Here is a 17,259-nt window from a genome sequence, read left to right as displayed (position 1 = left end):
CATCTTTATATAGGCTCTTTCCTCTGCCTAGAATACTGTGATTCTCTTTTCCATGTAGCTACCTCTCAACTCAAGCATCACCTCCTCCTGGAAACCTTCCTTGAAGCATCCCATCATTCTCTCCCCAACACCGGTTGTCATGGTCAGGTTCATGTGTCAACTTGGCCAAGTGGTGGCACCTGTTTGTCTGGTTGGGCAAATGCTGGCCTGTCTGTTGCTATGAGGACATTTCATAGAATTAAATCATAATCACATCAGCTGCATGCACAGCTGATTCCATTTGTAATCGGCCAAGGGGAGTGTCTTCTGCAATGAGTGATGCTTAATCTAATCAATGTAAGCCTTTTAAGGAGGATGCAGAAGAGACAGTTTCTCTTCCTGCTTCGGCCAGCGAGCCTCTCCTGTGGAATTCGTCCAGACCCTTCATCAGAATCGTTGGCTTCACAGTCTGCCCTGTGGATTTTGGACTCTGTGTTCCCACGGTTACGTGAGACACTTTTATAAATTTTGTATCTACAGATATTTCCCACTGATTCTGTTTCTCTAGAGAACTTTAACTAATACAACTTGGTACCAGGAGTGGTTCCTAAGAAGCAGAATCTTAAAAATGGGTTTTTATGAATGGTTTTCTAAACTGACTGGACTCAAAGGCACTAAGGACCCTGATTCCCATAATCAGAATGACACTGCCAATCCATGGAGTGAGTTGGCAAAAGAGATAGTCAAAATATCACCATTCGATTCTTCTAATGCTCCCCTTGTATGAAGCCAGGCTCTGGGGGACAATGTTTTTGACACCTTTACAGAATTTTGTGGAAATAGTAAGTGTAGAGATGTTGGCTGGTTGTTGTTAGACATACTGCATACATCAATGAGTGAAAGGGATGGGCTTAAGTCTTCAGACGAAAAGCTAAAGCGCCATCTGACAGATATAGACTTTTCTGTGAGTGTCCTGAAGGAAAATCTTATTTCCTGTAGCCATAGACTTGAGATCTCTGAAAATCAGACTCAGAATCTTATTGTCAGAGCAGCAACCTTACAACATAAACTGAAATCTCAATCTTGCATGGTGTCTGCTATTAAAGTGAGGGCATTGAGTGGACCCTGAAAAATGGGATGGTGACATATGGATTGATAATGATGTCAGTGGAGAAGTTGAAACCCTAGGTCATGCTGAGTCTCCTCTAGATAACCCTGTAATAGTCTGCCCTGAGGACATAGCCACCCGTCTGCCCAACCTCCACCTGAAGGGATTAACCCTAGAGTGATTAATCCTGTTTCACCAGATGAAACTGCAAATGAATGCCCTGAAAGAAATGGCTTGGAAAATACTTCTAATTCCTTTCATGACCCACCCCCACCACCCCTCATATCTTCCAGACCTGTAACTAGACTAAAGTCCCAACAGGCCCCTAAAGGTGAGGTGCAAAGTATCACATATGAGGAGGTACGTTATACTCCAAAAGAACTGTGTGAGTTTTACAATTTATATAGACAGAAATCAGGGGAATACGGGTGGCAATGGATTTTAAGGGTGTGAGATAATGGTGGGAGGAATATAAGGCTGGATCAGGCTGAATTTATTGATATGGGCCCACTAAGCAGAGATTCTGCATTTACTGTTATAGCTCGAGGGGTTATAAAAGGCATTAACAGGCGGGCCGCGGTGGCTCAGCGGGCAAAGTGCTTGCCTGCTATGCCGGAGGACCTCGGTTCGATTCCCGGCCCCAGCCCATGTAACGAAAACGGAGAAACAAAATACAATAAAAACAAGAAAATGTTTAAAAGATGTTTCCCTTTCTTCCTCTCTTCCTTCCTTCTATCCTTCCTTCCTTCTCTCTGTCTTTCCTTTAAAAAAAAAAAAAAAAAAAAAAAAAAAAAAAAAAAAAAAAAGGCATTAACAGTTTGGATGGTTGGCTGAAACATGGATCAAAAGGTAGCCGACATTACCTAGGATTGAAATGCCAGAACTGCCCTGGTATAATGCAGATTAGGGGATCCAGAGGCTTAGAGAGATTGGAATGTTAGAGTGGATTTATCATGCAAAGCCTGCTCTTACACCCCAAGAGTGTCCAGAGGATGCATCTTTTACCAGAACAGTGAGAAGTAAATTTGTGAGACTAGCACCATCATCTCTGAAGAGCTCTATAGTTGCATTTCTCTGTAAGTCAGATATTACTGTGGGAACTGTTGTCACTGAGATGGAATCCGTAAACACAATGGGAAAGACTGGATCTCGAGTTGGCAGAAGCCAGGTGGCAGCACTTAATTGCCAAAGACAGGGTAGACGTGGCTATTATAATAGACAGCAAACTCAAAGCAGGAGACAAAATAATCTAACTCACACCTAGAAATACAATAGATGGGCAGTCTACTAAATTCTTGTTTAAGCTGTATAAATAAAAGAGTTCTAGGTCAAGTGAACAGAAGTCTAACTTGAATTACAAAAAGACAGCCCCTTAATCAATTTCCAGACTTGGGACAGTTTACAGACCCAGAGCCCCTTGAATGAAGGGGAGGCCAAGACCCTCTGGGGGAGAACCCTGTTACACTGTCACAAATCTATACTGTTAATCTTCCTCTAAGCCTTCCCCAAGGAGACCAATGGCCTTTTACCAGGGTAATTGTGCATTGGGGAAAAGGAAATGATCAGAAACTTCGGGGATTATTGGACACTGGTTCAGAAGTGACATTAATTCCAGGGGACCCAAAACATCACTCTGGTCCACCAGTCAGAGTGGGAGCTTATGGAAGTCAGGTGATCAATGGAGTTTCAGCTCAGGTCCATCTGATAGTGGGTCCTTTGGTGGCCCAGATTCATCTGTAGTTATTTCCCCAGTTCCAGAATGCATAATTAGAATAAACATACTGAGCAACTGGCAGAATCCCCACATTGGCTCTCTAACTTGTGCAGTAAGGGCTATTATGGTGGGAAAAGCCTAGTAGAAGCCACTAGAACTGATCCTACTTAGCAAAATAGTAAATCAAAAGCAATAATGGATTCCTGGAGGGATTGCAGAGATTACTGCTACTCTTAAGGACTTGAAGGACGCAGGGGCGGTGATTCCCACCACATCCCCGTTCAACTCTCCTATTTGGCCTGTGCAGAAAACAGATGGGTCTTGGAGAATGACAGTGGATTATCATAACTCAACCAGGTGATAACTCCAACTACAGCTGCTGGTCCAGATATGGTATCATTCCTTGAGCAAATCAATACATCCCCTGGTACATGGTATGCAGCTATTGATCTGGCAAATGCTTTTTTCTCAATAGCTGTTAGTAAGGACCACCAGAAACAGTTTGCTTTCAGCTGTCAAGGTCAGCAATATACTTTCAGTGTCCTACTTCAGGGGTATATCAGCTCTCCAGCCCTATGTCATAATCTTGTCCACAGGGACCTTGAGCATTTCTCCCTCCCACAAGACATCACACTGGTCCATTATATTGATGATATCATGTTGATTGGACCTAGTGAGCAAGAAGTAGCAAATACTCTAGACTTATTGGTAAGGGATTTGCATGTCAGAGGATGGGAGATACATCCAACAAAAGTACAGGGGCCTTCCACCTCAGTGAAATTTCTAGGTGTCCAGTGGTGTGGGGCATGTCAAGATATCCCTTCTAAGGTGAAGGATAAGTTGCTGCATCTGGCCCCTCATATGACCAAAAAAGAGGCACAACACCTAGTTGGTCTCTTTGGATTTTGGCAACAACATATTCCTCATTTGGGTGTGCTACTCTGGCCTATTTATCAAGTGACCAGAAAAGCTGCTAATTTTGAGTGGGGACCTGAACAAGGCTCTGTGACAGGTCCAGGCTGCTGTATGAGCTGCTTTGCTACTTGGGCCGTATAATCCAGCAAATCCAATGGTTCTGGAAATGGCAGTGGCAAATAGAGATGCTATTTAGAGCCTTTGGCAGGACCCTATAGGAAAGTCACAATGCAGACCCTTAGGATTTGAAGCAAAGCCTTACCATCTGCTGCAGATAACTACTTTTCTTTGGAGAAACAGCTTTTAGCCTGCTACTGGGCCTTAGTAGAGACTGAATGCTTAACCTTGGGCCACCAAGTTACCATGAGACCTGAGTTGCCTATCATGAGCTGGGTGTTGTCTGACCCACCAAGCCATAAAGTTGGGCATGCACAGCAGCACTCTATTGTAAAATGGAAATGGTATATGTGAGATAGGGCTAGAGCAGGTCCTGAAGGCACAAGTAAATTACATGAGGAAGTGGCCCAAATGCCCAATGTCTCACTCCTACCACATTACCTTCTCTTTCCCAGACCAGAGGTATGGCCTCTTGGAGAGTTCCTTACAGTGAATTGACTGAGGAAGAGAAAACTTGGGCCTGGTTTACAGATGGTTCAGCATGATATGCAGGTATCACCTGAAAGTGGACAGCTGCAGCACTACAACCCCTTTCTGGGGTGTCCTTGAAGGACAGTGGTGAGGGGAAATCCTCCCAGTGGGCAGAATTCAAGCAGTGCACCTGTTATTCATTTTGCTTGGAAGGAAAACTGGCCAGAGGTGCGTTTGTGTACTGACTCATGGGCTGTTGCTAATGGTTTGGGGATGGTCAGGGACTTGGAAAGACCATAATTGGAAAATTGGTGACAAAGAGGTCTGGGGAAGAGGCATGTGGATAGACCTTTCTGAGTGGGATAAAAACATGAACATATTTGTGTCCCATGTGAATTCACACCAGAGGGTGACTTCAGCAGAGGAAGGTTTTAATGATCAAGTGGATAAGATGACCCGTTCTGTGGACACCAGTCAGCCTCTTTCCCTAGCAACTCCTGTCATTGCCCAATGGGCTCATGAACAAAGTGGTCATTGTGGTAGGGATGGAAGTTATGCATGGGCTCAGCAACATGGACTTCCACTCGTCAAGGCTGACTTGGCTACAGCCACTGCTGAGTCTGCCCAATCTGCCAGCAGCAGAGACCCACACTCAGTCCCTCATATGGCACCATTCCCTGAGGTGACCAGCCAGCTACACAGTGGCAGGTTGATTACATTGGACCACTCCCTTTGTGGAAGGGGCAATGATTTGTTCTAACTGGAATAGACACATACTCTGGATTTGGGTTTGCTTTCCCTGCACACAAAAGTTCTGCCAAAACTACCATCCATGGGCTTACAGAATGCCTTATCCATTGTCATGGTATTCCACATAGCATTGCTTCTGACCAAGGAACACACCTCATAGCAAGTGAAGTGTGGAATGGGCACATGCTCATGGAATTCTCTGGTCTTACCATGTTCCCCATCATCCAGAAGCAGCTGGATTGATAGAACAGTGGAATGGCCTTTTGAAAACTCAATTATGGTGCCAACTGGTGGCAATAACTTGAAGAGCTTGGGTAATGTTCTCCAGGAAGCTGTGTATGCTCTGAATCAGCATCTACTGTATGGTGCTGTTTCTCCCATAGCCAGGATCCATGGGTCCAGGAAGCTTTCTGAGTGGGCTAAAAACATGAACATATTTGTGTTCCATGTGAATGCACATGAGAGGGTGACTTCAGCAGAGGAAGGTTTTAATAATTAAGTGGATAAGATGACCCATTCTGTGGATACTAGTCAGCCTCTTTCCCCAGTAACTCCTGTCATTGCCCAATGGGCTCATGAACAAAGTGGTCATTGTGGTAGGGTTGGAGGAACCAAGGGGTGGAAATGGGAGTGGTACCACTCACTATTACCCCTAGTGATCCACTAGGAAAACTTTTGCTTCCTGTCCCTGCGACCCTGAGCTTTGCTGGTCTACAGATTTTAGTTCCAAAAGGGGGAATGCTTCCACCAGGAGAAACAACAATGATTCCATTGAACTGGAATCTAAGACTGCCACCTGGTCACTTTAGGCTACTCATGCCCCTGGATCAACAAGCCAAGAAGGGGAGTGCATTATTGGCTGGGTTGATTGACCCTATCAGGGGGAAATAAAACTGCAACTACGCAATGGAGGTAAAGAAGAATTTTCTTGGAATATAGGAGATCCCCTAGGGCGTCTTTTAGTACTATCATGCCCTGTGATTAAAATCAATGAAAAACTGCAACAACCCAATCCAGGCAGGACTACCAATGGCTCTGAAGCTTCAGGAGTGAAGGTTTGGGTCACCCCACCAGGCAAAGGACCATGGCCAGCTGAAGTACTTGCTGAGAGTAAAGGGAACATGGAACGGGTAGTGGAAGAAGGTAGTAATAAATATGAACTGGGACCACGTGATCAGTTACAGAAACAAGGACTGTAATGCTGTTTTGTTCATGTTATACTATTTAAGTTGTAAGACATCAAGTTTAAGAATGAATATTACCCAAGGACTTGCACCCTATTCTGGAGAGATTTAATGTGTTTACAGTTATATGCAGGACAGTTGAGTATTGTTAGGTGAAAGAAAAAATGTGTATTTTATTGTTTTTTATTTAGAAATTAGGTATGGTTTAAGGTGATATGTACAGCTGCCAAGCTGACAAAGGGTGAACTGTCATAGTCAGGTTCATGTGTCAACTTGGCCAAGTGGTGGCACCTGTTTGGTTGGACAAGTGCTGGTCTGTCTGTTACCATGAGGACATTTCATAGAATTAAATCATGATCACATCAGCTGCATGCACAGCTGATTCCATTTGTAATTGGCCAAGGGGAGTGTCTTCTGCAATGAGTGATGCTTAATCTAATGACTGGAAGCCTTTGATGGAGGATTCAAAAGAGACAGGCTCTCTTCCTGCTTCAGCCAGCAAGCCTCTCTTGTGGAGTTCATTCAGACTCTCCATCGAAATCATTGCCTTCACAGCCTGCTCTGCATATTTTGGACTCTGTGTTCCCGCAGTTATGTGAGACACATTGAGGGAGTTTCCTGTTGATTCTGTTTCTCTAGAGAACCCTAACTAATACAATGGTCTTGCTGATTCCTTCTCTTCTTACATTTAGCACATTAGCTCATTGAAATCTGTGGTATACAGTGCTGGTTAAATGAATGATTGGTGACAGCTTGACCCTATAACTACACTGTGCAGTCACGAGGATGGAGATTACTGTCCCCATTTCACAGGTGAAAAAAATTGAGAAGCGAGGCTATTTAACAACTTACCCAAAGTTATAAACAATGATGAACAGTGAAGAAACAGGCCCAGGTAAAAATTAACCCCAGTCTCCAATCTCATCCTACCTCATTCATCTCCCTTCCCTTTTCCAGCAAATAAGAGCAGGGGCTCAGCTTGGTGAAGACAATGCTCTTAGAGCCTGTAAGAGGATGTTCCACATTTCTTTGTGGGCTTATGAGAGCCAGTCTCAAGGAACCCAACACAAGGCCAAATGTCCTGAGCCCTGAGATGCTGGGGCAGCTAAGGATCAAGCCCTGGCTGGGGTGGGCAGTGGTCTGTTCTGTGGATATCACTATAGGCAGGTCTGAGCAAAAGCTCTGGTTCTCTTCTACTCCCCACTAATCCCTCTTTCTGCTTTCCCATCTGCTTCCTCCAGGAACCTTCTGTCTGTCCTCAGGCACTGTCATTGGTGCCTCTGTTGGGGTAGAGTCCGATAGTTGCCACAGGGCTGGACACTGGTACCTGGCTCATATCAGGCTGAATTGGGTTCAAAGTTGGGTCTCCTAATCCCAAATATAAAATGCTGACTTTGGAGGCCCAGGCCACTCAGCTGAGCCAGTTTGGCCAAAAAAAGAAGAGCCAACTCTTTCAAGAGATGGATACCAAGTGCTATCCAACATGGTAGCCACAAGTTGCATCTAGCTATTTGCTTTTAAATTAATTAAAACCAAACATTCACTTAGTGACACTAGCTATATTTCAGATGCTCAATAGATACATGTGGCTAGTTGTTACAACATAGAACAATGCAATTTACAGAGCGTTTCCATCTTTGCAGAAAGTGCTACTGGACACTGGCTTATATAGATAGGGCTGAGAACTCACCCAAGAGTGGACCTCTTAGGACTAACTTCAGACTCCTCCAACTATATTCCAATTACCTTCTTGAACTTGCAAAAATAAAATATTTTCTCCTTTTTGTTTTTTTTGTCTTTCTACTCCATGTTGAAATTTCAACATGCATCTTCAGTTTCTCCCTCTTCCTACTCTCTTTTGATTCATATTGTGTGTTTTTTTAATTGTTTATGATGAGCAATAGCTTTCTAAAAATTTACTAGTTATATTAGTTCATTGAAGTTCTTAAATATACTTTGACTATCTTACCTAAAATTCTGAAAGAGGTATTTTGAAATCTCCCTTTATAATTGTATTTTTTAAAAAACCAAATCCTCCAAACAAAGGTTTCAGCTCAGATGTGCAATTTCCCCACAGCCCCTTGATGAACTCCCTGGAGGCCAGTGCCTCTGATCTCTATGAACCACGCTCTCCTCAGGGTCTCTGGAGTTCTGTTTCTTGCTTTGGACTTTGTATCACCTGGTGTCCCCCTCTGTGCCAGTTAGAATCTGTTGTGGACCCAAGAAAAGCCATGCCCTTTAATCCTCACTCAATATTGCTGGGTGGGAGCTTTTTGATTGTTTCCATGGAGATGTGACTCACCCAATTGTGGGTGATAACTTCTGATTAGATGGTTTCCATGGAGATGTGTCTCCACCCATTTAAGGTAGGGTTGCTTACTGGAGCCCTTTAAGAGGAAACCATTTTGGAAAAAAGCTTTAGAACCACCAGAACTGACAGAGCCTACAGAATGGACAGATCCCTGGGGAAGTCATTGAAGATTTCTGGAGAGAAAGCTCGGAGACATCACCATATGTCTTCCCAGGTGAGAGAGAAACCTGAACACTATCAGCCTTCTTGAACCAGGAAGGTCCATGATTGGACATTTTTATAGGCTTGCCTTAATTTGGACATTTTCAAAGTATTAGAACTGTAAACTTATAACTTATTAAATTTCCCTTTTTTAAAAGCCATTCTCTTTCTGGTATATTGCATCCCTGCAGCTTACAAACTAGAATACCCTCTCATCCATCCAAGTGAAAATTCCCCATGCCAGCTTCCTTCTCCTTAGACTTGGAAGCATCCAAGCACTTGCTCAGGCACTCTGGGCTCACCTGCTTGCAGCCCTGGTGTTCTTGGACTCAGGAGAACAGTCAGCAGTTGCACAGAAGGGAGAGGAAGACAAGAGCTGTTTTCCCAGAATTCCCCTCTGCTCAAACCTTGGGAAGATATTTTAGCAGACTTGATCTACCAGAAACAATCAACACTGTTGAGCCTTCATTTCTTCTGGAAACATTTTCTAACCTCGGCTTCAAGATGCAACCAACTCCTAGTTTCCTCCAGTCTCTCTAGATATCCATCTTCTGCCCTCTTGCTGGCTCATCCTACTCCTCCCAGCTATTAAGTATGGGAGCTCCCCCAGGGACCAGTCCATGGTCCTCTTCTCCTGTTACCTTATATCACAAGAATGCTTGAGCAATGTCATCTCTGCCCATACTGTCAATTACCACCAATTTGTAACTGATTCGCAAATTCATATGTCTAGCCCAGACCTCTGCTTTGAGCTCCCAATCAGTGTATCCAAACCCATGGTGCCCAAAATTGAGCTCGTGATTCCTCTACCAAACCAGGCTCTCTTCCAGTACGCCCTGTCTCAGCAGGCACCCTTAAGCTCCCAGCTTTGCAAAACAGAAACCTGGCAGTCAACTATGACCCCTTATCTTTTCTTCATCCCTAACTGACTCTGTCACCAGGTCCACTTGACGTCACCCATGGTTATCTCTCAAATTGATCCACTTCTTTCCATCAACACTGCCTAGGTTTCCTCTACCTCTTGTTTGTCCTACTAAAGCCAAGCTAACTGCCTGCTACACTTCCATTCTTGGCCCCCTCCAATCTGTTCACTGCATAACACCCAAGTTCGTCTTAAAAAAAACAACAACAACAGATCACATCACTTTCTGCATAAAACCCTTCATCAACTTCCCGATACTCTTAAGAGGCAGACTTAACATGGCTCTTTGACCCATTTCCTCCTCTCTGTCTCTGACTGACCCACCTGCCACCACACAGTCTCCACACACAGCCGTACCTCTGCCTGGAATGCCATACCCCCTCTTCACCCTGCCTTACCTGGCATCACCTGCTCATCCTTTGGTTCTCAGCTCAAGCACCAGTTCCTCAGGGAAGCCTCAGTCTACTTCTTCTGCTTCACGTTCTCATAGAATTGTGGTCCTTTACTTTGAACCCCTGATCTCTGTTGTATTTAAACATTTATTTACACAATTGTTTGATGAATGAGTGTCCCACTCTCCTTTCTCATCCTTTCTCCCACTGGAAGCTCCCTGAAGGCAGGCACCCTATCACCCTAGCTGTCCATTGCTGCATCTGAAACATCTTTGCAGCTCAAGACTGCTGAGACCCTGGAGGAGCCATACAAGAAACAGCAGTTAGGCCTGAGGCTATGGACCTGGAACCTGTGGGTGACAGCACTAAGCAGAGCCCCTGGGGCTGGTTGGGAGAGGAATGGGGTCATGGACAACCAAGCCCTATGGCCACGGAACCCTGGAATCTTGCAAATGGCTTTGCAGCTGATTGTCCCTGAGGCAGTCCAGGGGCTGCAAGAAAAACAGAGATGGAAAGATAGATTATTGTGCCAACCTCAGCAAATATTCTTTCTGGTGATGCCTTCAGATTTATATTTCTGACACCTCTTACTATGTGTCCAGCAATTAATTCAGAGCTGAGCGCCTGCAGAAACAGACATCAAAACTAAGTGGGGGTGGAAAAGAACTCCGAAGTGCTAGATTGCCTGGCTTGATATGACTTCAAGGTATTATGGTGGAAGCATTTTGCTTTGAGAAAGAGTTATTTTGGGGTGGGGGAGGCAGAGTCGCTTCCTCATAGAAAGGGGAGAAGGAAGAGAGGACAGATACAGATTATGGACAGAGTTGGGGGGAATTCCAGTGAAATAGGCACAGCTTTCTCATCAAGCTGGGAGTGCCCCAGAAGTCATCAAAAGAATCTATTCAAAAAACTGTTTGTTGAGTTACTGAGAGGAAGGCAATGCCTCTCTCTAAAGGAAAGGGATTCCAGCCTAGGGAGGTAGATAGAGGTTCTGACCGATTGCATTAATACAATGTAATAGGTACTATTATCAAAGCAACTGCCAAATTAAACAGAGGTGGGAAAGAAACTAACCTGATTCTCCAAGGGTGTTGGGGAGGGTTGGCATGCGGATGGGGAATGCAGAAAAAGGTAGGGAGAGAGTAGTTTTGCATTCAGTGCCTCCTAGCCAACTGGATCAGGCTGTCACTGCAGCTCTGCTCTTTATCACCCATGGCCCTAGGCAAATCTCATCCTGCTCTCTACTTTGCAACAAGAGCGGAGCTGCTGGGAGAACCCAGGCGACGCTGAATGTGGATGGATGCCCATAGTACATTAACGAGCAACGCGACTGCGTGGAAATATTATTCTCTAATAAGAAGGGGCACGGTCCTCAACCTGCAGAGAAGGAAGTCGGGGAGCCAGCGGAAGTGGCACCAGGGAGGGGGAGCTTTTCAGGTCTGGATGAGAATAATGAAGGCTTCCATCAGAGACCCCGGGAATGAGACCAGAGGAGAGGGCTCAAGAGCTTGGTGAGCTGCAGGGAGGGCGTCCTGAAGCAGGGAGCAGCCTGATTCCAGAGGCCCAGGTGGCACACTTTGGGGAACACTCTTAAGCCCCTTCAGTGACCTGACAGGGGAGAAATGAAGGGCACTGAAAATTGCTGTGGGTCCCTAAGAGTCCATTTGTTTCTGAAAATACTGACCAGAGGTTCCAGCGTGGGAAAGGGAAGGGTAAATGAAAATTGATTAGAAATCATGTCAGGGTGAATGCTTTCACAATTTCCAGCCCTGACTGAACCTGTAGGCATGTGAAATGATTTCAGCTGGCACCCAGACTCCTCTTAAAGGGGACGGCATTTTTAAAAAAATATTTTTATTGATAAATCTTAAGATACAAACAATCCATACATGGTGTACAATCAAAGGTTTACAAATGTCAACACATAGTTGTGTATTCATCACATGATCATTTTTTAGAACATTTATAGGACTCCAGAAAAAGAAATAAAAAGAAAAAAGAAAAAAATCTCTACATACCATATCCCTTTACCCCTCCCTCCCATTGACCACTAGTATTTCCATCTACCTAATTTGAAAAAATATTTCTTACATAGGAGAGTACTGGTTTTTTGGGGATTTTTTTGCCTGGGCAGGCACGGGGAATTGAACCCAGGTCTCCAGCATGGCATGCCACTGAGCCACGGTTGCCCACCTAGAGTAATGCATTTTAATTCTCATTGAGTCTTTCATATCACTTCTAAGAGAAAGTCTCTGATGGTGCTATCAAGTTTAATCTGCACCTCTGAAATCTGTGAATCACAAGTCTTTTTTTAAGAAAGAGAAAACAGGCCTCAGCTTCAGCAACTTCAATAGGCAGCAGTGCCTAATTCGAGGATCAGCAAATCTGGCCCACCACCTGGTATTGTGAATAAAGTTTTATTGGAACACAGCCATGCCCATCCATTGACATATCATCTAGGGCTCTTTGGAACCACAACCCAAAAGTTGAGTAAGGGTCACAGAAACCTTGAAACCTACAATATTTGCTCTCTATCCCATTATGGAAAAAGCTTGAGGACACTTGGTCTACTTTAATAATGTTGTTATGAGTGATACCAGTTTTCCACACAGTGATGATACATGCAAGCCTTAAAAATAAAAAAGGATCCACCTGAAAAAATTAAAATAATATAATATTAAGTAATTAATATCTTAAAAAACTGACATATTATTATATAATAAATTGTAGAAGTACACTGTAGCTGTGGCAAATCACAGGGTAATATATATATTTAATGACTGAGGCTTGATAAACACTGGATTTTATTGAAAGATCTTCACACTCATACAGTCCATCATAGACTGCATCTAATGGCTCACAATATCATGACATAGTTCTGTATTCATCACCATGATCATTTGCATCACTCAAAAAAAAAAAAAGAAATAAAAGAAAAAATCTATACATTCCATACCACTTACCCCTCCCTTACAGTGACCACTAGTATTTCAACCTGCCCATTTTTTTTACCTTTTATCATCCACCTTATTTATTTATTTATTTTCCCTTATTTTTTTTTACTCATCTGTAAAAAAATGAGTAAGATCATTATACAAAATGTATAAGATCATTATACAATCGTCTTCGAGAATTAAGGCTACTGGAACACAGTTCTGTAGTTTCAGGTACTCCCCTCTAGCCACTCCAATACACCATAAAGTAAAAAGGGATATCTATACGATGCATAAGAATAACCTGCAGGATAACCTCTAGACTGTTTGAAATCTCTTAGCCACTGAAACTTTTTTTGTCTCATTTCTTCCCCCTTCTGGTCAAGAAGGCTTTCTCAGTTCCATGATGCTGAGTCCCGGCTCATCCCAAGAGTCCTGTCCCATGCTGCCAGGGAAATTCACAACCCAGGGAATCATGACACATGTGGGGGAAGGGCAGTGAGTTCACCTGCCAAGTTGGCTTGGAGAGAGAGGCCACATCTGAACAACAAAAGAGCTTCTCTGGGGCTGACTCTTAGGCATAATTACAAGTAGGCTTAGCTTCTCCTTTGCAGGACTAAGTTTCATAGGGGCAAACCCCAAGATTGAGAACTCAGACTATTAAATTGATTGACCCACTGCTTGTGAGAATATCAGGAATTCCCCAAGTGGGGAAGTTGAATATTTCCTCCTTTCTCCCCAGTCCCCCAGGGGCTTGGCAAATATATATATTTTTTAATTTTCTGCCCAAATTACTCTGGGATATATCACACTAACCTATCCAAACCAATAAGATCTCAGACCCTAATCAAGTTTCCATGTCCTTATGATGTCTAATGATATTGACCATACAAGTTAAATTAGATACTGCACTACCCAAAATATAAATTTTGCACCAAATAAACATTTCTCCCTTTGGTCTCATACAGACATTGAAGTTTTAAAATATGGACAATATCATCCTTTACCATGTATTCTGATTTACCTTAGTCCTATTGAGATCAGCTTCTTTCATATCTCTAGTCAAAGTCTGATCTCTTTTTCAACTTTTTAAATAGTTGTTCTATGGTGTACTGCTGACTTTCATAGCTTCAGTGCTCTAAATCTGAGTCTCAGGTATCACATAAACATCCAAAAATCAGGGAACGACCCTCAGTAAATTAGTATTTAGAAACAACAGTTACAACTCCTGAATATATCTGACTGCTGTAAGAGCTTGCAATCTACAACCCTTTACAATAGGCCCTAACATGATATCCCATTCTCTCAACTTCAATTCTCCAAGTTTGTATATTATAGTTAGTCCATATGAGGGAAGCATGGTAATAGTTGTCTTTTTGTTTCTCACATTTCATTCAACACACAGTCCTTAAGTTTCATTCACCTAGTTGCATGCCTCACAACTCCATTCCTTCTTGCAGCTGCTCAGTCCATTGTATGTAAACACCACAGTTCCCCCTTCCATTCCTCAGTGGTCGTACCTTTAGGCCACCTCCACCCATTGAGAATTGTGAACACTGCCACCATAAACACCAGTGTGCAAATGTCCATTCAGGCCCCCACTCTTCCTGTTACATACCTAGCAACGGGGTTGGAGGATCAGATGGCAGCCCCACCCCTGGGCTCCTGCAGAAGACCCCTAGCCTCCAGCAGGGCTGCACCTCTCAGCTTCCCTACAACAGTCAATAGGTACAGCTCTTTCTCCAGATTTTCTTTAGCACATGTTTCTCTCTACTCATTTTTAAAGTTTTATTCACACATCATACCATCCAACCTAAATATATAGCCATGCCTTCGCCATCATAATCTATATAAAGACATTCTCTTTTCTTCTGCAAAGAATCCATACTTCTCCCCCATATCCCCTACTTGTTGACACGTAGTTTTGGTCAGTGGAAGCATATTTCAATACTACTGTTGACTACAGACCCTAGCTTACATTGATTGTAGTTTTTTCCTGTATACCATCCCATTTTCAATATCTTGCAATGTTGACATTCATTTGTTCTCCCTCATGCAAAAACATTTTTATATTTGTACATTTAATCACCATCATTGCCCAGTTTAGGCATTCCTAAGTTATACTGTCTCAGTCTCTATCCTCTGTCTTTCCTTCTGGTTCCATACGTGCCCCCAGCCCTTCCCCCTCAACCATATTCACATTCAGCTTCATTCAGTGGACTTATATTATTGCACTAATATGATATAGTATTGTGCTATCCACTTCTGAATTTTTGCAATCAGTCCTGTTGCACATTCTGTATTCCTTCAGCACTAAATGCCCAATCTCTACCCTCTTTATATCTCCTGATAACCTGTGTTCTTAATTTCAACACTCAAAGTTCACTCATTAATGTTAGTTCATATTAGCGAGACCACACAATATTTGTCCTTTTGTTTCCAGTTAATTTCACTCCACATAAAGTCCTCAAGGTTCATCTCCATTGTTACATGACTTTAGTCTCACAACAGCCTAATATTCCATCATATGTATATACCGTAGCTTGTTTAGCCATCATCCACTGATGGACATTTGGGCTGTTTCCATTTTTCAGCAATTGTAAATAATTCTGCTATAAACATCAGTGTGCAGATGTTTGTTTGTGTTCTTGCTGTCAATTCCTCTGAATATATACCTAGTAACGGGATTGCTGGATCAAATGGTAATTCTATACTTAGTTTCCTGAGGAACTGCCAAATGCCTTCCAAAGCAGTCACACCATTTTGCATTCCTACCAACAGTGGATAAATGTGGCTCTTTCTCCACATCCTCTCCAGCACTCTTCATTTTCTCTCTCTCTCTCTTTTTTTTTTTTTTTTTTTTTGGATAATGGCTATTCCAGTGGGTGTCAGATGATATTTCATTGTGGTATTGATTTGCATTTCCCTAATAACCAGTGAAGTTGAGCATCTTTTCATGTGCCTTTTAGCCATTTGTATTTCTCCTTCTGAAAAGTATTTGCTCATATCTTTTTGCCCAATTTTTAATTGGGTTGTTTCTCTTTCTGTTGTTGGGTTGCAGAATCTCTTTATATATTTTGGATATTAACTATCTGATATGCAGTTTCCAAATATTGTCTCCCATTGCATGGGCTGCCTTTTTACTTTACTGACAAAGTTCTTTGATGCAGAAAAGTGTTTAATTTTGAGGCGATTCCATCTACCTTTTTCTTTTTTCATTGCTTGTGCTTTGCTTGTAAGGTCTAGAAAGCTACCTCCTAGCATAAGATTTATAAGATATGTCCCTGCATTTTCTTCTAAACTTTTTATGGCCTTAACCCTAATATTTAGGTATTTGATCCATTTTGAGTTAATCTTCATATAGGGTGTGAGATATGGATCCTCTTTCATTCTTTTGCTTATGGATATCCAGTTCACCAAACACTATTTATTGAAGAGGCTGCTCTGTCCCAGTTAGATTGACTTGTCCACCTTGTCAAACTTCAATTGTCCATAGATGAGAGGGTCTATTTCTGAACACTCGATTTTATTTCATTGGTCAGACAGATATACTTTTTCAGTATAAAGATATACTTTGTACTTTATAGACATACTCTAGGTATCTATATATAAAGATAGATATACTTTATATTTATGGCAGTACCATGCTGTTTTGACTACTGTAGCTTCATAATATGCTTTAAAGTCAGATAGTATGAGACCTCTATTTTCTTTCTCAAGATATTTTTAGCTCTTTGAAGCACGCTGCCTTTCCAAATAAATTTGGTTATTGGCTTTTCTATTTCTGCAAAGTAAGTTGCTGGGAATTTCATTGGTATTGCATTATCTATAAATCAATTGGGGTAGAATTGACATCTTAACTATATTTAGTCTTCCAATCCATGAACACGATATGTCCTTCCATTTATTTAGGTCTTCCATGATTTTCTTTTAGCAATTTCTTATTGTTTTCTGTGTATAGGTTTTTTGTCTCAGTTAAATTTATTCCTAAGTATTTGATGCTTTTGGTTGCTATTGTAACTGGAATTGTTTTCTTGATGTACTCCTCAGATCACTCATCAGCAGTGTATAGGAACACTACTGATTTGGGGGTGTTGATCTGGTACCCTGCCACTTTGCTTTACTAATTAGTTCTAGTAGCTTTGCTGTAGATTTTTTTGGGATTTTTTGACATATAGTATCATGTCATCTGCAAACAGTGAGAGTTTCACTACTTCCTTTCCAATGTGAATACCTTTCATTTCTTTTTACTGTCTAATTGT

The sequence above is a fragment of the Tamandua tetradactyla genome, chromosome 6, assembly GCF_023851605.1.
Source record: "Tamandua tetradactyla isolate mTamTet1 chromosome 6, mTamTet1.pri, whole genome shotgun sequence".
Taxonomy (NCBI): Eukaryota; Metazoa; Chordata; class Mammalia; order Pilosa; family Myrmecophagidae; genus Tamandua; species Tamandua tetradactyla.
This window is presented reverse-complemented; position numbering follows the sequence as displayed.